General features: G+C 38.6%; 1 protein-coding gene across 4 annotated transcripts in view; it reads left to right on the forward strand.

Moving 5' to 3' along the window:
• Positions 1-25,130, forward strand: part of LOC131682906 (uncharacterized) — an 834,740-nt gene that overhangs the window by 165,727 nt on the left and 643,883 nt on the right. Inside the window, exon 5 of one of the 4 annotated variants that reach the window (XR_009304249.1) lies at positions 19,843-23,560. The exons of the other annotated variants lie outside the window; for them this stretch is intronic. The gene's annotated coding sequence lies outside the window, so the exon portion shown is untranslated. The remainder of the gene's footprint in view (positions 1-19,842; positions 23,561-25,130) is intronic. 4 annotated transcript variants of the gene reach the window in all.

A 25,130-nucleotide genomic window follows, 5' to 3' on the forward strand; every position in this document is an offset into this window, starting at 1 on the left:
GACAGTCGTACACAAATCATCATTGATCTGGGAACTGAGTATTAACGGGAAATTTCATGTTTATTTTGAAAAACATATTGGTTTTGATGAATAAACGTGAATAACTTATGAAAAGGTCGTAATTTCACGAAGTAACACTTTGTGTCGAAAGAAAATCTAAAATAACTTAAAAACATCTGCATTTTGAAGGACAATCTTTCATGAGCATTTCGAATTGTAAAAACATTTTGAAAGACATTCTATAACTAAATTTACAGAAAAAATTGAATTAAAATTAAAAATAAAAGGATTTTTGAAATAAGTTTCAAGTTTTGTTATAAAATCATATATTGTTATTTTCTTCACAATGCAATTATATTTTAAAGCTTTTTATTTCATTAAATTTTAAACGCGGTATGTTTCTTAGCGTTTGGTATTTGTGAGTAACTTATTAAAAGAGCGTATTTTCACCACTAGATATTTTCTTTAAAAAAAAGCAAAATATTTTGGAAAATTTTTCTTAAGAGCATTTTGCTTCGAAATGATATTAATTATTAATAGTGTATGACAAAAGTATATTTAAATTTCACCAAAAAATATTCGCAGAGAAGAATTAGAATTCGCTGTCGTATAGTTTTGCTGTACAAATGGCGATTTTCGATCAATATATTTTGAAAGTAGCGTAGATCTCGTACGCCCTTTTTCAAATATTACTCTTGAATAAAAATTGCTTTTTTAACAATGCAAAATACTTAGTCTCCCATACAGATCTCGACAAACATATGATTACGGCCTAAAAACCAACTGTCAAAATCCAATTTGAATGGAAATTCCAGACAAACTGTTGCTAGTCGAACACAGTTCACAACAGTTTATGAAAGAGAAAACTTTTCTCTTTCATTTACTACCAACATCTGTAATTGGCGTGTAACGGTTTGTTCGGAATTTCCATTCAAAGTGGATTTTGACAGTTGGCTTTTAGGCCGTAATCATATGTTTGTCGAGAGATGAAACGTAAAAAAAAGGTTCTGGCATCACTTAAATGGTGACGAGCAGCTTTTTTTACCGTTCCGATCGACCAATTGTTTTTGGTGTGTCGAAAGTGGACAAAAATGAAAAAAATGTTATGAGTGTCAAGTTTAAGTGATGTTATTGTAATGTACAGTGAAAATATTTGATTGAAAAAGTGTTTAAGTGGATAAAAAGCGGTCGCAGAATTGGAGCTTTCGGAACACGCAATACGCCATTTTCGGAACCGATACATATACAAGGGAGTATTTTTCTAAAGCGAAACCTATGCGAGACAGGAATACTGTCAGTGGAAATGTTGACAAAACTACTTCAATGCGTCAGTTCCATTTGATTTTTATGGGGCCAATATTTTCAAGATGACCCTAATCAATATATACATCATTGTTTGATTTATTGTCAATGTTGCTGCTCGCATAGGGTTCGCTTAACACATTTTCTACTTAGATTGTAGTTACTTATGGGTGTCGTAAGGTATGATTTATTGGCAAAGTTATGTGGTAGCTAAAAATGATAATACTGGCTATATTGGTTGCATTTCTGGTTACCGTGTTGATGTGTGCGTGAGGGCGAGGACTTTATTGAGTACCCGGCTCTTGAAACGGTCTCTAATATGAAGGTTCAAAGAACTTTAGGTGGGCGTCTACACGAACACGAGTTGAGCGCTTGGTGGTGTGCGTTGGAAGAAGTGCGCTCAGCTTTGTCCCCGGTTTGTCCATGTGGAACATTTATTGTGCTCTAGAGGAGGAGGAGGGACAGCCGTCAAAAGATGAGCAGCACTCGTCTCATGTATCATGGTTAGGGGTGCCAGTGACTTTGTGGGAATGTTTAGCGGTTAACTAGCTGAATGTCGCAATCTTGATAGCGACCCGTCGACGTGCAATCTCTACACTGAAAGCCATTCGATGAAGAAAATAACAAAACAAATTTTTGTTTTCCTAATTAGTTGATTTCAACAGAAAAATGAATAACGTAACTAAATTTTCTCTTAATTTTGAGAGATTCTCAAATAATAGTTATTGAAAATTATTATTGATTTTGATTCAAGACGCACATCATACGAAATGACAGCAAGTAGCTAAGATGCACACCTTACTGAAATACATCAAGGTAGCGACAGCAACTATGTTCATACACGCTGGGCATAACGGTTTAGCACGTAGGTAGTTGTCTCAGCTTGGAAAGCTTGTTTTATCCTGGACGCAACTACCTGAACCAGTACACAAAAAAAACAGAAATTCAACTGACCTCATTTTGGTTTTACCTAGTTTTTCTTTAAAAACATTTCAATAAAGGGATGATTTTTATTGACATTTTTTTCAATACATGTGCACTGAAAATTGAAAGTATTGTCGAAAATTGTCAAAATCATTCTATTTCGGATTTAGTCGATTATATAGTAACATTTCAATTATTAACCGATGTAATATGTAATATGATAATTATTTTTCATCGTTTGAGATTCCAAACTAGATGTGGAATAAGTATGAAGTTTTTTTGTAGTGCTGGATAGTGTTTGTGACTAAATAGAAAAAAAAATATACCTTTATTCTAAAATTCAAATCAATCAATTTCCAACAATCCTTAAATACCTTTGGCTATTTCGTCTCATTTAAGATTGCAGTTTATAAAAAGATAACATTATGAGAAACATACCTCTGTATTATATTTACGTGTGAATTACTGACATACGGAATTTTTCAACAAAATAATTCCATACCTTTCATCCGTCGGTCGGTGAAACAAAACGTTTGAAATATCCTATGTTGTATTTTACGATGAAGCAGTTTAATTCAACAATGAGATTAGTTGAATTCTAGTCGTTTGTGTCTGGGCTGAAAAGGTAGTGTAACGGCATATGCAATTGTGTCTGGACTAAAACAAGCGTTAGAAGCTGAGACAAGCGTTTCAAGCTTTAGCTCATGTAGCTTTTCAAGTTTTGTGCTTTAGCTTTTTAAGTTTTGTGCTAGGATGAAACGTTCGTGTCCAGACTGAAACTGACAGCATCAAACCAAAAACGTTGGATTATTGTTTGCAACAAAAGTTTAGTTCGCCCAAATATTAACTAGACGAAACCAAAAACTCAACTAATTTTTTAGTTGAAATTGTGATGAATCGGTTTTCCGTGTACCTACGGGTTTGATAATGTTTGCTGGTGAATGGTGGGGCGCGTGAGGTTTACAGTGTATGCAAGTATGAGTAGCACTGCGTGACATAAATGCGCTCGCTCTAACCTTTAAACAGATTGCACTCATTGAGAACCCACAAATTGTTGAGTCTCCTGTGGGTTTGTGTTGTATTACATGTTGGGGAAGTATCTGTGGTGAAAATACAACGCCTCATGTGTGTAGGTTCAGATCGACAATGCTCACATGTCATTTTGTTTGTTTGGTCTGCCTCTCGACACAAGATCCGAGGCATGCACTCATGTTAGTTATACAGATGCAGATTTTGTTTGTAGTAGAAATGCAAGACGAAATTTTCGGTGGCTTGCGAACCATCTAGACTGGTGTTGTATTGGGTGTACGCGGGTGAAAACAAACACATACGTACCAAACTCCTTTACTTAATGATGTCCGATTTTTTAAAAAAATAATGGATTATCCTCTGATCGAGTAATTTATGAGAGCTCGATTGGCGGGATCGATTGGTTGACATCATGGTCAACCAATATCAACGATTAATATCACTAATCGAGTAAGAAGTGGGAACTAGTTAGACAATCAAATACAAAAACGGTCGCTTGATATTTTCGGAGACGTCTGCCCGTTTAGTTCCGAAATATTCACGAAGTTGGGTGGCAGCCCCCTTGTGGGGTGCTGTGTCAATTAACAGATGCCAGCTAATCGATTCACTCGAATTTCCCAAAGCTAATAATCGATTATCGATCTTTGAATATCCTAGTGATTAATCGATTATCTGCGTTAATTGAGTACATAATTCATCGCTACTTGTATTGCCTTTTGTATTTTCTTGTGAATGGTTTTCTGCGGATATGATTTTATATACATACTCTTTGCGGACTTGCGGCCGGAGGGAATTTTTTTCCTACTCGCTTTGACGGTATTTTTGTCTGTTTTTGACGCTTCGCTAGCCTGTGTGTAACAAATCTGCAATTTTCTGGGTCGATGGATGTAGTTTACTTCCAGTGAGAGCAATGTTGGGAATATTAGATTTGTTATTCTAAAAGATGAGAAAGGATTTGCTATATCGGTCTATGTTAAATGGTATTCCCTATATGCATAGTGAGATTGTGCAGGAACGACAGTGCAGCCAATATAGAAGGAGATTTTGTGTATTGTTTTTTTTATATTTAATATCAAAACATTGTTGCATATCGAGCGACATGTGCTCTCATTTGGAAATAATACCTTTGGGGTTCCTCATCGGGGATGGACTCTGAAAAATAAAAATCAAACATTGCCTAAAACAAAAATGATAAAATATATCGTTTATACTCCAATTACTAGCATCTGATTCCTCAAAATCATAAATTTGAGTTAACTTTTGCTGAAATTGTTCCTTATTTGTAGCAAGGTCTTTCCATTGGTCATATGTGAGATCCCCAAATCGTTGCATAGTTTGAAGTATGCTGTCCCACCAGGTTAAACTAGGTCTGCACGTTCGTAATTTAGCTGGACGTAAACGGGCAGCACAACGTAGTGGATGTGTTGAACCTCGACGTCGAACATGACCCCACCAGCGCATCTGGTACATTCGCACTTTTTTCGTAATACGCCTCTTGTGTAGCAGCTTATTGATGGATGTAGGGAGTTCTGAACCATCCGTGCTTCGACATAAGCTTGCCATGCTTTGTACAATCTGACGCTCGTACCCCCGAATAGAATTTCGACTGTATTTAGTGAGCACAGCCACTTGCGTACCGTATATCATAGCAGGTGCTATAACGGATTCGTAAATTATACGCCCCAACTGCCAACAGGGTCGGTATTTTTTCAAAAAGCTCATAATCGTTTTCGACACACGCATGGCATTCCGACATCGATTTCTGATGGTTTTGGGCCGTTCCAATCGAGCAGTATGGTAAGTGCCGAGATATCGTAGAGGCTCCGTGGTCTTGTACAATCGTCCGCTTACTTCAACTTCATCCACTGATTCTCCACGCTGCTCCCGAATCAGTACCTTGCACTTGGACTCATTCAGATTCAGTCCCACATATGACAGAAATTCCTTAAGTTTTTTCAATATTAACTCCAAATCCTCAATGCGCTCTACTACTATTATAAGGTCATCGGCAAAGGCCAATATAAGAGGAAGCGTTAGTCGACCATCCTGATTCAACCGTAAACCTCTTACTTCATCGGCCACCGATTCTAGCACTGCTTCCATGATCAGATTGAACAAAAAGGGAGATAAGGGGCATCCCTTATCGCAATCTTTCAAATGGTCTGCTAAGTTGTCCATTCCACAACACCTGCTGCTGCTCCCCTTTTAAGCAGTTTAAAATTCGCTTTATAAATGAATCTGGTACACCTTTGCCTATTAGATAAAACTAGTATGTTTATTCCAAATTTCAAAATATGCACATTTACCTCTCAAAATAGATGGTAGAACCTCCAAGGATACCCGATCGAAGGCCTTTTCTATGTCAAGGGACATCAATATGGTGGACATTCCTCTATTCCAGCGCTCTTGTAGAATCCGTTGTAAGACGTGCAGGTGATCAATCGTTGATCGTTCAGGCAAGAATGCTGCCTGATGATATCCTAAAGGAGGAATCGTACTCTGCAACCTGCTTAAGATCCAAGCCGCATAAACTTTATATCCAGTGCAACTTAAGCATATACGGCGATAATCGTCCATGGTTTTTGGAGACTTCACCTTCGGTATTGGTACCACCAAAACATGCTTCCATTCCACTGGAAGTTTGTTTTCAGTCCACACTCTAACCAAAAGCTCATGAAGTTCAGTAAGAGTACGATCGTCACCATATTTGAAAAACTCTGCGTTTGGGCTATCGACTCCGGGCGTTTTTCGTTCTTCATCTTGCCTACGATGCTCTGTATTTCTTGCAGGGTTGGTGGATCCGGCAGGACTGGGTCTTCAAGCTCTTGCAACGTATTCGGAAGAAAAGATGAACAATCGCTATTAATAGACCAATCACCCAAGCGAATGGTAAATGGTAGGGCCCGATATGACGTTTTCTTTTTGTGTTTCTTTAGGAACCTAAACGTTCGATTGATGCGTTCGCCGATTGGATATCCATGCAAATTCTCAAAAAAGTTCTCAATCTCCTTTTCCTCATATTCGCGAATTCTACGCTGCAGCACCTCCCGTGCCTCAGTGAGTTTATGTTTCCACTTGGGATGATCAGAACGTTTAATCCAAAACAAGTACTTGTTCACGTCTGCAAAAGCCCTACGGCAACGTCGGTCTGGCGGCATGGAAGATGATTTAGACAGAACAGCATCAGCCGAGCCCTGTATTTTACATTTCAGGTCACCCCAGTTCTGTTCTACACAATTCTGTGGACCGAAATCCACAGTCTTCAAACTAAGCTGCTCTTGATATCTTTTCTGGAATTCAGGCAACTTTATTAAGGTAGGATCCAAATTGCTCTTCCATTTCATCCCGACTTTAGTAGCAAAACTAGCACCAGGCTGATGGTTTGAATGGTTCTCTACTATATTACACAGAAGCAACTTGTGGTCAGTCGAGAGGCCTGAAGGCGACAAAGCTCGAAAGCGTTTTAGATACAACCCCGAATGAAGGTGAGACAGAATGTGATCCACCTGACTTCTTGTACGCCCATTGGACCAAGTCCATCTAAAACTTTCGTTGGAGTTAATCTGAGTGGTCCGTACAGCGAGTTCATACAAACTAAGAAACATCCTCATTTGTAAACCATTTTCATTGAACCGGTCATGCCCAGCGAATCTACCTATCAACTTGGAGTCGTCAATGGACAAACCACTGCAAGACAAATGACTGTTGAAATCTCCTGCTATCACAAGATTCTGCAAATGTGTCAGCTTTCTGCCAAAAACCATGCCTAAATCAGCAATGAATCGATCCGCCTTTTGATTTGGCCCGTGCACATTTATGAGCTCTAACGTGCAAAATGATTCCTTCACCTGAAACATTCTTAATTAGATTCATATCATGAATTGGTTAGAAACCCTATATACCTGATAAGAAATTGTAGCATGCTGAATGTTGGATCTTTTGTAGATGCTTCCCCTTATCTCAGCATTCAACCCCTGACGAATCAAAATCGCTAATCCGCGTCTCTGATTGTTAGGCGAATCACCCATGTACCAACGAAAATTTGATGTTGCAACACGCGCACAATCCAGATTCACTTCCTGTAACACTGCTATGTGTACGCCATGGAACAACAACAGAGAGTCTATGGCTTCCCGTTTATCCTCTTTACGGCAGCCATTAACGTTTAGGGACGCAAATCGTAGACCTTGTGTAGGACTTAAAATAACAGACAGCGGCTCAGTAAGCTGAGAATCAGTCAGCTCTTTGCGCACGGCCTTTTGAGCGACAAGCATAGGATCTGATAAAATTCTTCGCTTAGTCACCTGACCACGGTTGGAAAAAATACTTCCGTATGCCCGAACTCAAACGGAATGAAAAACTAGACCTATTCTCTGGAAATTCACACGGTATTCCACAAGTGGAAGGAAAATTCAGCGGGCGATCATCAAGCTCATCAGCTACTAGACAACGAAACATATTCAAAGTTTCTTTGGAGGGTTCAACTCTAATCAACTGATGAATGATAGAATAAATAGAGCATCCTCATTACTTCTAAACCATTTTACACGAACGGGATAACTGAAGCTTGGTAATTCCATAATCATTCCTTCAATGTTACTGTCTATCGTAGAACTCGTCTTACGAATGCAAAGCACACTATCGTAAAATGAAAAATGCCCTGTCTTATAAAAAATATTTGTTCAATTAAAAATAAGCAACACTCCCGATGGCCGGCTGTCCGGAGTTCAAGTTGCGTATTCTAAAAATTCTCGGCAGCCGGCTGCCTAGAGCAATTAATACATGATAACACTTCTGAGAGTCGCATAGATTGTATCACTTACCAAGGTGAATCCAGATCAATGCAACTATTTATCCTATCCCACTAACAAAACCTCCTTTCCGTGAAAACCGTGGAGATGCAGAGGTATACACGGTCTCCATACCAACGGTTATCACACTAACATTCCCTTCCTTCCCCGATGACTGTAAGGACGTGGCCGGCGCCGTTATTGGCACTTCAAAATTTAGAACTCTCGAAACGTGCACATGGAGAATGGAAAGCTACTCCCAGGCTTCATTCATTGGTTCTTTGTGCAATTTCGCTTGTTCTGGTCAATCACGGAGTAGCAACTACGAATTGTATGGTCATCATGCTCATGCGCATGCTCATGCTCATACAGATGAAACGTAAAAAAGTTTCATCAGAGTCGAAGATACTCACCATTTTTGACGTAATTGTATCAAACTTGATGCAATTCCTTTATGGCAGAAAACATCTGTCACGTTACATAAGATCAACTATGTTTTCTCAAAAATGAATAAAACTATAAGGTTTTCACAATACAGTTTCAAAAAGTAGACTCAAAGTAGTAAGAAAAAATGTAGGTTAGACATTGTATGCAAACTGTTAGTGTGGCCCACAAAACTTTTTCGAATTTTTGATCTGTCACGTTACAAGTTATTTGTTTTTCATTACTTCACAATTAAAAAAAAACATTTTTCCATATTCATCTCAAATTTTCAAGCAATATCATCAAATTTAAATTAGACTGCGATGGAAAAATTATGGTTCTAGGCAAAGAGTTGAAAATATGGATTTTGTTTACCTATTTATCTCCTAACGGTATTTCAGTCATTTTCAGGTCATGCAAGAACCATCAACAAACTTTTATAAATGACAGACATGGAATTTTTTTCTGGGCTCATAATTCATTTTGTTTAATATTAGAGGTTATACACAAACGGGGAAAAAATAGTTTGACGCAAAATTTAAAAATTTTCGCCTGTGGTTGCCATTTTCGGAGCCTTGATTATATATAGCACCTAATTGTTTCGTGTGAGATTAAGTCTATTGTAGTCAATGCAATAGACTTAAATCCGATTTGTATGTGTTGCCGTAGTTGGCTCGAATTTGTTAAAAATTGACAAGGACTTTGGTCAGAGACGATTTGCTAGGTTGAATAATTTTGCCAGATACAGCTGGCGTGATTAAATGATGATGAGATTAAGATTAAGGGTTTAAGAAAGAGATTTGATTTGGCAAGCAGGTTAGGCTTGGGGGTGGGCGTAGCGTAGTTGGTAAATTGATTGCCTTGTACGCAGCGCACCTGGGTTCGAGTCCCGACCCCGCACATAGGGTTAGAAATTTTTCATAAGAGATTTTTCTAACCCGAAGAGGCGAATGACCTTAAGGTTAAAACCTCTATAATCGAAATAAAAAAAAGGTTAGGCTTGCATATACGTTATGTTCAGGATGCAGAAGCAACTTGAGGTCTACTAAATAGTTTAGTTAACCGATTTGTTCCTGACCATCATCCTAAGGTATGAGTTAAGATTTTTTGAATTTTTCATAAATCGTTCGAATACCGATTTATGAAAAATTCTTCCGCTACGGTAATGTTGTGTAACGTTTTGATTCAGTGTATGATAGTATAGCCCATAGAGCAAAATAAATCAACAACATGTAAAGTACAAGAAAACTGAATAGAGTGTAAACACGAAGTGAGCTCGTTGCTTGAAAAACTAGCAACACTTCTCTACCTTGAAAATCGGCAGCTGTCAGGCCAGCTTCCGGCGATACGAGCAGAAAGCAGAAAGTCATACCAGCAGTAGTGAGCAGCAACGTTTGATAACTACATCGCCACTTTGGCACGACCAGTAGCAAAAGTTTGCCCAAGGATCTGCCACAGAAGGCCTAGGACAACTTGTAGTCGCAGCAAGAAGCTGTCGTGACGCAAGGGACGGGATTGGACTTCTGAAAGCCGTAGGTAAATCTCTGGAAAAGCTAGTAGCATCAGTGGCCGTACCCGAGAAGTAACACACGTGGAGCTGGTCAATAGAACATAGCCTACAACGGGCACGCCGCTTTCGGGACGAGAGAAACCGATACAGCGAGCGAAGCAGCTCCAGCTCCAGTTGCTGACAAAACGTCGTCTGTTGGTGAAATACGACCAGCAACATCGGCCCGAAGACATAGCACCGGACAAACTGTCGATAAAAATCAATTCGATAAGCAAATCGTGATTACAATTACGTATTGGCCATTAACGATTGCAACCTGACAGGTGGAAACTCAAGCCCAGAACGGTTGGAACTCTGCTACGAAAAGCCGGGGAACGTCGGCTGGAGAAGCATACAAAAGACCCTCAATAAGAGGTAAATCACACACAAATCATTTCGTGAGCAAGGGCTAACGAAATCGTGATAGGATTCTTTTTCAGAGTTTTCTTCTCTCGGATGTTTCTTCTCGGGATTCGCTTCCGGAATTTCTCTGCTGGAGCACGGATGTCAGGCAGACCAGCAACACAGTAGGGAGTAACAAAAGTACATTGTGATCGTTACCAGCGGTGCAGTTCGAGCGTCAGACGCGAAAAGTCTGCGGTGAAATCGCACAGAACATGTGAAATCGAAGGGGCTGCCAGCCAGTCCGCGGTAAGGTGGCACACATCGCTCCAGCATCTCGTCCGCTTGGTGATTACGTCCGTGCAAAGGCGACGGGCAAGCTCGACAAGAATTTCAAGTAAGGTAGATTTAAGTATGCCAGCTCCGACGAGGATTGTTGCCGTCGAGAGAGGAGATAGAAAATTATGAGATGAAAGAGAAGCTAGTACTCTGTAGTAAGGAAAGAAGAAGAGAGTAGAATGAGAAGCGAAGAAAGAAGGGCGTGAAAATTTACGTTGTGGATCTTAGCTTTTTCAGTTTTTATGTGCCTCTTACGAGCTTTCCGGGGCTGATCGAGGTTTTCATTCCCCCTCGACAGTCCCAATGTAACAACTATTTGTTTCAGCCATTAAATTTATTATATTCAACTTTATTGTTATAGTGATATAATTATCCGTGTTTATTATATTTCAAATATTTATTATATCATGCATCATTATATTACATTTACCACATGCAACTAATTAAAACATATATGAATACTCATTGTATTCATTATATTCACTAAATGCCTTGTTTTTATTATAATCGATGTTTATTCATTTGTTATACTTATTATTTGCGTTATGTTGTTCGATGTATGTTTGCTGTGTAGCCAACGTTATTCTTGGTAGTTGAACGGAAAGGTGAAGCATCACATTTATCGGGTACTTATCACGTCTGGCTGGCCGGTGAACGAAGAGAAAGCAGGAAAATCACCAACCACTGCCTTCCAAGATGCAGTGATGGAACGAAGCGGACGCCGACGATGGCTGATAGTTGCTGCCGAATGAGCTGTTGGCACTGTGCATCAGGGGAAGCATCGCTCTGAAAAGAACGATACCAAAACTCTTTACTTGGGTGATGCACAGCTGAACTAAACAGCTTCAAAGAGCCTGAACCATTCAGCGCTGCTCTCAGGAATGCAGGAACACAGGAACACCGGAACAGCCAACCAAGGCTGGGATGATATTTCGGACTAAGGAACTTATTTCGACTTTACTCTTCGATGGTGTATTAAAAACTGAATAAAAACTATGTATACATATCTCTTTTTATACACATTGATTCGTTGCTGTAGCCCTTGCGCGAGCGATTTCGATGATGATGATGGTGCCGTTGTTGGTGCCGTGCTTTGCGCTCTCGTTCGGTTGGTGTCGTGTGCAAATTGGCTGCAGCCGCGATTGTTTATTAATGACGTGTGCAAAATGGATGTATGTATTGGTGACAAGCTGTTTATTAGTCGGTGATGATTCTAGAACGTGGCGCGCGAGAACGTTCTAGCACCTTTTGCTTGCGGTGTTGCTGGATCAACGGTTTTCGCCTACGATAGCGAGGGATCTAAATCTTCGCTGTTGCGAACATACTCCACGGGGCAGGATGAAGCATCGGGTTACGACCTATCTTTGGAAACTTGATTGGAACGATTAGTATTATCTTTGTTATCTTTTATGGGTAAAAGGAACAGTTTGGTAATTGGACGACGAAAAACAGCTTCTCCCACCTTCACATCAACGGTTCGTACAAGGTCATCATTTCCAGGGTAAACTTTCAGAATTCTTCCTAACCTCCAGCTCTGAGGTGGTAAATTTTTATCTTCTACCAAGACGATCATATCGGGTTTAACATTAGGAAGGCGACGCCAATTTTTACATCTCGGTTGCAAACTTACCAAATAGTCACGAACCCATGCATTCCAGAAATGCTCACACATCTGTTGTAAATATTGCCACCGAGAGAGGCGGTTAGTATTTAATCTTTCATAATAAGGTTAAGAGATAGCAGTAAGTGGACGGCCAGTAAGGTAATGAGAAGGAGTTATTACTTCACAACCTTTTTTTTATTTCGTTTATTTGACACGGCTCATAGCGGTAACTTAACGAACTTAACGGAGCCGTGGATCTTTCATGTGTTCACAATATGTGCAAAATAAAAATAAAGGAGCAAATATCATTGATTACCCGTTGGATCTCGTGCGCGCAACTTTTTATTGCGAGCGGAAAGCTTCTTTCGCGGCTCGCCTACTGCGTCATGGGGATCATTTAATTCACTTCTAACGTTAAAGGTGTCTTGGTGCGTGCGATCCGATGGGTTTTCCTGCTTATTACCCTTACGGGTGACCAGTGTAAATCCGTCATTATTGTTTTTATCTTCTTCGCCGATATTGCTTACAGTTTTTGGGGTGCTGGATGCTGCTTTTGGAGTTGTCAATATGGACTGAACAGCTGCCACAAATTTTGCAACCGTTTGTGGTTCGGGTATTGGTATTGAAAACTCTTTTTTGGGTTGGTTTTCCGTGAATTCGTTGGCAATCGGTTGAGATGCATTTTCCTCTGTATTTTCCGCGCAAGGTTGTCCGTGGTGTGCTGTCTGATTACAATACTTGCACGTAGGTGTTTGGCCCTCATGGGTGCATAACATAGCTTGATTAATAGTAGCTTCGCGGGTTTTAAGTTTTATAGTCAAGTGGGAGGGGATAGGTCTTTCAATCCGCATCCTCACCACAAGAACACCGTTAGGTTTGCCGGGGAAGAAATTTCTCCACGTATCAGGTGTAACGGATTCTACTTCTCCGTATTGCGACATGTATTCTGCAACTAGATCAGGAGGGGTACGTGGTGATAGGACATGTAGCTTTACATCTACATAGTCTTTTTCTATATACACGGGAATCTTAATTCCAACTTTATCACTTTCAGCCACGTGCTTCAAGTTGTTCTGCGAAACGAAACGTTCAGCTTTGGCTAACGTGTTGAATGATATGAGTACTACATTGCGAAGATGATGATACTGGAGATACATAACCTACTTGAGCTTAAGCTGCATCTTCACCTTCAGCAGGTATTCCTCTTCACTAAAACTCAATCTTATTGAACAGAATTTCAAATCAACGACCGCTGTGTTGGGTTGGAGCAGAGTTTTTTCGTCAACTTTACTCATGACGGCAAGAATAAATTAAATGTTTCCTTTGTTCTCGAGACAATGCACACTAGATCGAGAGGTTGCTATTTGTTGTTCACTTGGTTCGATTGTACGTCTGACTTGGGCAGAAGTAGAAAGTAGACTGAACTTCACAATCTGTTGGATCATCAGAATGAGAAACCAAGGGACGGGAGTTTAATATAGCTTCCACTTGGGACAGTAAAGTTGAGAATTCTACAAATGTTAAAGGAGTTTGTTTAAGAACATGTTTAAGATGGAATTTCATGCTTTTCACAGCGGCTTCCCATAAACCGCCGAACTCAGGGGAATCAGGAGGAATGAAGCACCAACGAATTTCCTTATTTTGACAAAATGATTCGATGCTATGGGTGGTTGTACCGTCGCGAAACAGTCGATATAGTTCGTGTAATTCGTTTTTCGCTCCATGAAAATTTGTACCGTTGTCAGAATGTAATTCACGGACTAGACCACGGCGGCTTACAAACCTTTGGAGGGCGGTAATAAAGGCTGCAGATGTCATATCGGATACAAGTTCAAGGTGTACGGATTTGGTTACCATACAAACAAATACGGCAACATAAGCCTTGGAAATAATTGGTTTCCTTATGCCCTGTTTAACTGAAAAAGTGCCAGCGTGATCGACACCCGATCGCCCATATATTGGGTTACACTCTTCGGTTTGACACGAAAGCATCGGACACAACTTTTAATAATTTTTCTGATTGCAGATCTAGAACCAAGCAACCAAAAACTTTGTCGAAGGGCAGATAAAAGACCAGATGGACCCACATGCAAGTTCTCTTCGTGATATGCTCGAATTATAAGATCGGTAAGTGGATGATGCGGGAGGATGTATTGATGCCTTGCATCAAATGGCAAACGAGACATTGTAATTCTGCCTCCAACGTGTACTGCATATTTTGCAGAAATGGACCTAACGATCCAATTTTCTTACAGGGCTCCCTTTCTTTTAAGCGAACAATATCATCGAGCTGTTGAATGACAATTACAATCGTGTGTAAGGATGTTCTTAGTTCTTCTACAGTGAAAGGTGCGGAGGATACGATTCGCAGGATTTTTGATACGACAGTTGCGGGCAAAACGTAAAACATACGCAGGCACACGTTGTAGCTTGCGGAACGAGCTATATTTTTTAAAAACTGGAAGATCATCATGATTGTACAGACACATTACCAGCACTGAAATATGTTTAAGATCTGGCAACTCATGGTCAGGAATGTGGGCAAATAGTAGATACAGAACACTAGATTAGGATTGTCGCTGGCGTTCCCATTGTTTTCGTCTCGAAACATGTGTGTTTTGCTTTCGGTATATATCTGTCAAAGTATCGAAAGTATATATATATATATATATATATATATATATATATATATATATATATATATATATATATATATATATATATATATATATATATATATATATATATATATATATATATATATATATATATATATATATATATATATATATATATATATATATATATATATATATATATATATATATATATATATATATATATACATATATAATTATACGAATAGTTTGGAGATGGTTCCGAAGATTTCTGTAATGGTATTTATTTATACGGGGTCCGTTTGTAGCTGTCAGAAAAGTTCACCGAGCACGCCGTCTCAGTTGGCACAAATCACGCTTTTTTTGAAAAGTGCCAATAAGCATGCTGTCAAAATCCACTTTGGGAGGAAATTCTAGAAAAACGAATAATCGCCGATTATAAATCACAGCAGCAAACGAAAGAGAAAACTTTTCTCTTTCATAAAAAGTTAACATCCATTCTCGACGAATTACGGTCTGGAATTTTCTCTCAAAGTGAATTTTGACAGTATGCTTATTGGCCGTTTACAAAAAACACGCGGAAAATACACTAGCTTCAACTAAATTCCGAATACTGCCCAAACAAAGAGCCTTTTTCAGGGCCATCCTGTATCAACAAAGAATTCAATTGAAGTTTTGTTATTAGAAGCATCCGAAAGTGGCTTGCCAAGAGCGTTGGATAGTAAGTGAGCCCCTTGTGAACAATATCGTCGGCATGTCGTAGAATGGCACGAAATAAAGTTAACATTTGTGTGATTTGTTGACAGTTTCGTGTAATGATTCAATTCACAATAACATTGCTCTTTTTAGGATTACCATATAGATAAATATGTTCGAATATATTTTAGATTTCAATGTACGTGTATCTATATTTCGGTATTTCCATTAGAAATAACAAAACAACTGCTTTAATACAACCTATCAGAAGATAGTCAAAATTGTAGCATTTGTATAACCATATATATTGTCTAAACCTGTACTGAATTTTGATGAATTTTCATTTCATTTTGCGGTATTGTGGTTATCACTGGAAATTAGCAAAAATAGCGAAAAAACAAAATTGCGACAAAATTGCGAAACCACCATTTTTAAGATTTAACCTTTTCAATTCCGCAAGGCTACAAAAATGTAATTTGAATTGATTTTTATATTAAGTGTTCGAGCGACTATTGGTCTTGAACCAAGGAACAACTTAGGAGGATGCAAAGAAATCGAGTTAGGAATCAAAAAGGCACACTAAACAATAAATTAAATGGGTACCAAAAATAGAAACAAATAATTTCCGATTTTCGCTCAACAGGTAGTGTAGGGGTGAATAAATACATGAACTGTCAATTTTGTTGACCGTCCAATACCTGACCAACAGGGCCTATAAATTGCAAGATGTTTGTTCTAAAATGGGCAGATGGAGTTAACAGGGTATATTTTCAATTCTTTCGCTATTTTGATTCCGTCGCATGCTAATCTTCGGTGAAAAGCACAATATATACAAACTCTTTCATTTCATAACAATAACAGTCGAAAATTTACACCGAGAAAATTCATTATATTGAATATATCGATTTCACACATAATTTTTTGCAATTTGTAGTAGCACATAAAAATTGTCTGTCACGCATAGATATCATGTGGAAACTAATGAAATTAGAATAGTATGCTACATAGAAATTTCTTTCATAGTTTCATCACATCATTTTTGTGTTTGCCTATTGTTTATTCTGCTGTAAATTTTATGCATTGGACATTTTCGGTATTGAATGCATAAAAATAATAGCAGAATAAACGAGACTGAAATGAAAAAGGTAAACTCTGCATTTTACTAATTTGAAGTTCAACTAAACGGTTTGTGGTTATAAGCAGGCCATATTTTTCTGCGTGGTACCAAAAGTGCGGACCAAAGACTTTTACTAGAGAGACTTTCGATACTTTGACAGATATATACCGAAAGCAAAACACACATGTTTCGAGACGAAAACAATGGGAACGCCAGCGACAATCCTAATCTAGTGTTCTGTATCTACTATTTGCCCACATTCCTGACCATGAGTTGCCAGATCTTAAACATATTTCAGTGCTGGTAATGTGTCTGTACAATCATGATGATCTTCCAGTTTTTAAAAAATATAGCTCGTTCCGCAAGCTACAACGTGTGCTTGCGTATGTTTTACGCTTTGCCCGCAACTGTCGTATCAAAAATCCTGCGAATCGTATCCTCCGCACCTTTCACTGTAGAAGAACTAAGAACATCCTTACACACGATTGTAATTGTCATTCAACAGCTCGATGATATTGTTCGCTTAAAAGAAAGGGAGCCCTGTAAGAAAATTGGATCGTTAAGTCCATTTCTGCAAAATATGCAGTACACGTTGGAGGCAGAATTACAATGCCTCGTTTGCCATTTGATGCAAGGCATCAATACATCCTCCCGCATCATCCACTTACCGATCTTATAATTCGAGCATATCACGAAGAGAACTTGCATGTGGGTCCATCTGGTCTTTTATCTGCCCTTCGACAAAGTTTTTGGTTGCTTGGTTCTAGATCCGCAATCAGAAAAATTATTAAAAGTTGTGTCCGATGCTTTCGTGTCAAACCGAAGAGTGTAACCCAATATATGGGCGATCGGGTGTCGATTCCGCTGGCCCTTTTTCAGTTAAATAGCGCATAAGGAAACCAATTATTTCCAAGGCTTATGTTGCCGTATTTGTTTGTATGGTAACCAAATCCGTACACCTTGAACTTGTATCCGATATGACATCTGCAGCCTTTATTGCCGCCCTCCAAAGCTTGTAAGCCGCCGTGGTCTAGTCCGTGAATTACATTCTGACAACGGTACAAATTTTCATGGAGCGAAAAACGAATTACACGAACTATATCGACTGTTTCGCGACGGTACAACCACCCATAGCATCGAATCATTTTGTCAAAATAAGGAAATTCGTTGGTGCTTTATTCCTCCTGATTCCCCTGAGTTCGGCGGTTTATGGGAAGCCGCTGTGAAAAGCATGAAATTCCATCTTAAACATGTTCTTAAACAAACTCCTTTAACATTTGTAGAATTCTCAACTTTACTGTCCCAAGTAGAAGCCATATTAAACTCCCGTCCCTTGGTTTCTCATTCTGACGATCCAACAGATTGTGAAGTTCAGTCTACTTTCTACTTCTGTCCAAGTCAGACGTACAATCGAACCAAGTGAACAACAAATAGCAACCTCTCGATCTAGTGTGCATTGTCTCGAGAACAAAGGAAACATTTAATTTATTCTTGCCGTCATGAGTAAAGTTGACGAAAAAACTCTGCTCCAACCCAACACAGCGGTCGTTGATTTGAAATTCTGTTCAATAAGATTGAGTTTTAGTGAAGAGGAATACCTGCTGAAGGTGAAGATGCAGCTTAAGCTCAAGTAGGTTATGTATCTCCAGTATCATCATCTTCGCAATGTAGTACTCATATCATTCAACACGTTAGCCAAAGCTGAACGTTTCGTTTCGCAGAACAACTTGAAGCACGTGGCTGAAAGTGATAAAGTTGGAATTAAGATTCCCGTGTATATAGAAAAAGACTATGTAGATGTAAAGCTACATGTCCTATCACCACGTACCCCTCCTGATCTAGTTGCAGAATACATGTCGCAATACGGAGAAGTAGAATCCGTTACACCTGATACGTGGAGAAATTTCTTCCCCGGCACACCTAAAGGTGTTCTTGTGGTGAGGATGCGGATTGAAAGACCTATCCCCTCCCACTTGACTATAAAACTTAAAACCCGCTAAGCTACTATTAATCAAACTACGTTATGCACCCATGAGGGCCAAACTCCTATATATATATATATATATATATATATATATATATATATATATATATATATATATATATATATATATATATATATATATATATATATATATATATATATATATATATATATATATATATATATATATATATATATATATATATATATATATATATATATATATATATATATATATATATATATATATATATATATATATATATATATATATATATATATATATATATATATATATATAATTAATAATTTTCGTACAGACTGAAATACTATACTAACTTAAACCTATTTTCAATTTGAACATTTCTCTACTTAAATTAAAGTCAAAATGATGAAAAACGCTATTGAAGAGCTGACAGCAAACATCTGTTCTGGCCGTACTGCGTGCGATGGGTAGAGCGCCGAAAGAAGTCCATTCTCCGCAGACACCTACCAGGAACGTTTGGAGTCCAGCTTAGCGAGAAGCAGAGGGCAGTCAATGTTGTCAGCGAGAAGATCGAACACAAAAAGTCGCTGCAGAAATACTCTCCTGTTTCGTATCGTAAGCAGGTTGATAAGAGCACAACGATGGTAGTTCAAATTGGTTTCGCCAGGGAAGCCGTCGAAGGGCATACCGGACGAAGCTCTTTTGCACCCGTTCTATGCGATTAATGTGTACGGTTTGATACGGGGCCCAAACGATAACTCCATACTCTAGAATGCTGCGTACCAGATTGATGTACAGTGCCTTCAGGCAGTAGACGTCGTTGAAATCTTGGGTGTTTCGTTTGATGAGTCCTAGTACTGCATAGGCTTTAGCAGTTACTGCATTTAAGTGTTCGATGAAATGTAGCTTACGGTCAAGTATAACACCAAGTTCCTTGATTCATGAAACTCGTTTTACTGGGGCAGCGCTCACTGCTTACTCAAACGTAATTGGCGAGAGTATTCGTGTGAATGTGATTATGTTGCATTTCTGAATGTTTATAGTCATTCCGTTTCTATCACACCAACTCATGATACTATCTATGTCCATCTGAAGTGCACAACAATCTACCAGAGTTGTAATGATGCGATAAATTTTCAGATCATCTGCGTACATCACCTTACACGATGTCAATTCGCTGCAAATGTCATTCACAAAGAGCACGAAGAGAAGAGGTCCAAGGTGACTCCCTTGAGGTACACCCGATGTAATGTCGAATGGGTCTGAAAGTACAGTTCCGAGTTGCACAGATGCACTGCGGTTTGTAAGGTATGAGAAGATCCAATTGGTCAGCCAGTCGTAGTTCAACAGCTAGCTGATGAGGAAGGCGTTCGAAGGCTTTGGAGAAATCTACATACACTGCATCAATTTGTTGTTGTTTCTCTAATTTATCAATCAGCGTTGACACATAGCTCATTAAGTTCGTCGTTGTTGAGCGCTTTCTAACAAACCCATGCTGATCTCTAGTGATGATGTGTTTTACTGCAGGGTAGAGAATATCTAACAGCTTACTTTCGAAAACTTTTGGGAGGCAGCTCAGGATTGAAATTCCCCTGTAATTTATGACGTTATGGACGTTACCGGCTTTATGAATTGGTGTTATTAAAGCCTCCTTCCACTTGGCGGGAAAAATACTTTCACCGAGAGAGCGATTGAAAAGCATGGATATCGGTACAGCTAACGATGTATATGTAATGCTCACCATATTGGGAATACTACTGATATATTTCACCATTATAATTGAACTGTTATACTACCATACCCATTTAAGTTACCATTTCCAATACCTTCCGTGTATCCTATATTGGAGATTTGTATACTACATTGTCCTTTGGCGCCAGAGGTTAATATTGCTCTGGTGGGCTTTGTTATTCGTATATCTGTTTACCCTGCTCCAAAAATCTGTAGTTTAAGATTGTCAAAAATCCTCGTCTAACAATATTACGGAGATAGCTCAATTGGATAAAGTGTCAGTCCACTTAGTGTCAACGAAGCATTCTTCAGAATATGGCGAGAGCAAAATAATATTTCATCAATCGATAGAATTGGAATGTGAATGGGAAGAGATTTTTTTCTCCAGCTAACATTTTATACATCGCTAGACCTAAAATATTAATGCCACCATAATCTGTATGGTTCTTGAATGGTATGTTGTCAAAATGTATATGGAAAAAAGCATATTTTGGTATGGTGACTGTTCTTAACAACCCGTTGTTTGTATGGTCGAGTATGGAAAAACGACACTGGTTATGTTCGATATTATACCAGGCAATGGTTAATCTATTGTTGAACGAACCATATTGAAAACGGTTTTGAGACGTTTATTGCAATGGTTGGCGTATGGTACAGATTTATGCGAGACGGCCGCTTCTTCTTGTGTCCTTTAACAATGTTCGGAAACATTTAGATCGGCGTATATGGTACGACGATACAAACAAACTGATATTGAGCAGCAGCATGCTAAGTTTTTATATCTGACTACAGCACAATGTAAGCTCATCCTTTTTTGTGTTGTCCTCAATATGTGTTCTTCGTAGCTCCTCCCCTTCGTTGGTCGATACACAAGCAAATTGTGTTGAACGCGTCGGAGTGCCGTTTACTTAGTAGCTGTAATGGTATACCTTGCTGTTAAAGTGTTGAAATTGGAAGGAAATACTGCCCGTGACAACAAAAAGACGAATTATCCCACGTCTTCAGCAGCTGGCGATTCGTAACATCGAAAAGTTGAACAAACAAGTGACTATTGCTCAAAAACAAAACATCCAATCAGGAGTGCTGCCCAAGAAGACCGAAAAGAAAGCATAAATCGAACGCTGAAACTCGCAAATGAAATGCACATTGCTGTAAAAACTGTCCTTTTCAGGACAATCACACATTTTTGATTATGAACAAAATTGAAATTGCGAATCTGAACAGGCCCGGCGTTACACTTTTAGCCCGTGTGGGTAGTATGATAAGTATACGGTGAGAGGTCTATTACTAGGCATTTGCTCGAAACACTCATAAAAGGATGAAGGATACAGAATAACAATTAACAACTGATACAACTACTTTCATATTTCAAAAAGTTCAATTTATTGACCTTAGATTATGGATAAACACTTATTATTTCCGTAGAGCAAAACAAGAAGTACGTTTTCTAGTGCGAACAATAAATTCGTCCATCAAATGTTCTATATCAAGTGCATCAGTTGAATCTTGATACGAATGCAATATAGCAACATGGTTGAGTCGATTTTGTGTCATAGTTGACCTTAAATAATTTTTGATTCGTCGCAAAACTGAGAAACTCCGTTCATTAGAACAAGAAGATCCGGGTACCGTTATAATTAATCTCAAAAATCGTACGAATTCGGGAAGAATTTTCATGTAATGCTCATTTTCTGTAAGAAACTTAACTACAGCGTGCAAATCTGTTGCTTCTTTCTCTCCACGCTTCAGGATCCCTAGAAAAAATCCCTATCGTTTGTTAGGCGCGATTTCTCAAAATCTCCTCTGTAGTATGTCACAATTTCTTCAGCATCTTGTGATTTACCAATTGCAAAATTTTCTAGTTGTTTAAAAAATTTAGCATTGTCAGTATCAAACCGCTCTTTTAATGAAAAATTTACTTGATCAAAAATCTCGCAAAATATTTTTTTGTAATAATGTTTGGGAGATTCAAAAACATGGTTTTCCGTAGAACTATATTCGAGCCGCTTTGGAATTTTGCGTTTTCTTGATAATTTTGGGTCTTCGATTTCAAATTTTCTAGCCAATACACAACTGTTCTTCCAAATCGATTCGTATTTTGAATCTCGAGAGTCGTTCAATACGACCGACACAATTTCCACTTTTCGATATGACTCTACAACACAAAGATCCGACTTTTGTAAATCCTTATTAAGGATCTCGATCCAATCGAAAATTTCGATCATGGTGCTTAATAAAAATAAAAACTTAAATGACTCCATACTTCGAAGAAATCCCATTGCTTTAGCAAGAACGGCGCTATCTACTTCTTTAAAAACTTCTTTATCCTCAACAATGCTTTGAAAAAAAAATCTGCAGCGTTTCGTAATTTGCAATCACCGTTTTTAGGGATTTTATGCGTATAACCCATCTGCAAAAAGTACCATATATCAACGAGAGTCTAGAAAACAATAGTATACAGTTGAAAGTTTTACCTTGTTGGGCAGTACGCTGCAAGAGCAGGAGTATCTTTTGCATCTCGGCTTGAAGTTCCTGGAACTTCGCTAAGCGTTTTGGTGAATCCCTTACAAAATTTATTAGTTCCTTTACCACCCCCATAAAAGTTTTCGCTTCTAACACATCTTCGATTCCATCTTGTACTGCAATATTCAGGTTATGGGTCGCTTAAATGCAGTACTGCATAGGCTTTAGCAGTTACTGCATTTAAGTGTTCGATGAAATGTAGCTTACGGTCAAGTATAACACCAAGTTCCTTGATTCATGAAACTCGTTTTACTGGGGCAGCGCTCACTGCTTACTCAAACGTAATTGGCGAGAGTATTCGTGTGAATGTGATTATGTTGCATTTCTGAATGTTTATAGTCATTCCGTTTCTATCACACCAACTCATGATACTATCTATGTCCATCTGAAGTGCACAACAATCTACCAGAGTTGTAATGATGCGATAAATTTTCAGATCATCTGCGTACATCACCTTACACGATGTCAATTCGCTGCAAATGTCATTCACAAAGAGCACGAAGAGAAGAGGTCCAAGGTGACTCCCTTGAGGTACACCCGATGTAATGTCGAATGGGTCTGAAAGTACAGTTCCGAGTTGCACAGATGCACTGCGGTTTGTAAGGTATGAGAAGATCCAATTGGTCAGCCAGTCGTAGTTCAACAGCTAGCTGATGAGGAAGGCGTTCGAAGGCTTTGGAGAAATCTACATACACTGCATCAATTTGTTGTCGTTTCTTTAATTTATCAATCAGCGTTGACACATAGCTCATTAAGTTCGTCGTTGTTGAGCGCTTTCTAACAAACCCATGCTGATCTCTAGTGATGATGTGTTTTACTGCAGGGTAGAGAATATCTAACAGCTTACTTTCGAAAACTTTTGGGAGGCAGCTCAGGATTGAAATTCCCCTGTAATTTATGACGTTATGGACGTTACCGGCTTTATGAATTGGTGTTATTAAAGCCTCCTTCCACTTGGCGGGAAAAATACTTTCACCGAGAGAGCGATTGAAAAGCATGGATATCGGTACAGCTAACGATGTATATGTAATGCTCACCATATTGGGAATACTACTGATATATTTCACCATTATAATTGAACTGTTATACTACCATACCCATTTAAGTTACCATTTCCAATACCTTCCGTGTATCCTATATTGGAGATTTGTATACTACATTGTCCTTTGGCGCCAGAGGTTAATATTGCTCTGGTGGGCTTTGTTATTCGTATATCTGTTTACCCTGCTCCAAAAATCTGTAGTTTAAGATTTTGGTTTGGGAGATTCAAAAACATGGTTTTCCGTAGAACTATATTCGAGCCGCTTTGGAATTTTGCGTTTTCTTGATAATTTTGGGTCTTCGATTTCAAATTTTCTAGCCAATACACAACTGTTCTTCCAAATCGATTCGTATTTTGAATCTCGAGAGTCGTTCAATACGACCGACACAATTTCCACTTTTCGATATGACTCTACAACACAAAGATCCGACTTTTGTAAATCCTTATTAAGGATCTCGATCCGATCGAAAATTTCGATCATGGTGCTTAATAAAAATAAAAACTTAAATGACTCCATACTTCGAAGAAATCCCATTGCTTTAGCAAGAACGGCGCTATCTACTTCTTTAAAAACTTCTTTATCCTCAACAATGCTTTGAAAAAAAATCTGCAGCGTTTCGTAATTTGCAATCACCGTTTTTAGGGATTTTATGCGTATAACCCATCTGCAAAAAGTACCATATATCAACGAGAGTCTAGAAAACAATAGTATACAGTTGAAAGTTTTACCTTGTTGGGCAGTACGCTGCAAGAGCAGGAGTATCTTTTGCATCTTCTGTGTCGGCTTGAAGTTCCTGGAACTTCGCTAAGCGTTTTGGTGAATCCCTTACAAAATTTATTAGTTCCTTTACCACCCCGATAAAAGTTTTCGCTTCTAACACATCTTCGGTTCCATCTTGTACTGCAATATTCAGGTTATGGGCATTGCAGTGCACATAAAGTGCCCGAGGTTCTACTTCTTGTATTCGTTGATGTAAGCCCGAAATTCTACCTGAAACATTCGATGCTCCATCGTAGCACTGACCTCTAAGTTTCTCGAATGGTAATTGGAAACGAATCAGGACATCCTTAACAATTCTAAATAATGTTTCGGTTTTGGTACTTGCCGTTGTATAAAATCCCATAAAATATT

Source organism: Topomyia yanbarensis, chromosome 2 (genome assembly GCF_030247195.1).
Source record: "Topomyia yanbarensis strain Yona2022 chromosome 2, ASM3024719v1, whole genome shotgun sequence".
NCBI lineage: Eukaryota > Metazoa > Arthropoda > Insecta > Diptera > Culicidae > Topomyia > Topomyia yanbarensis.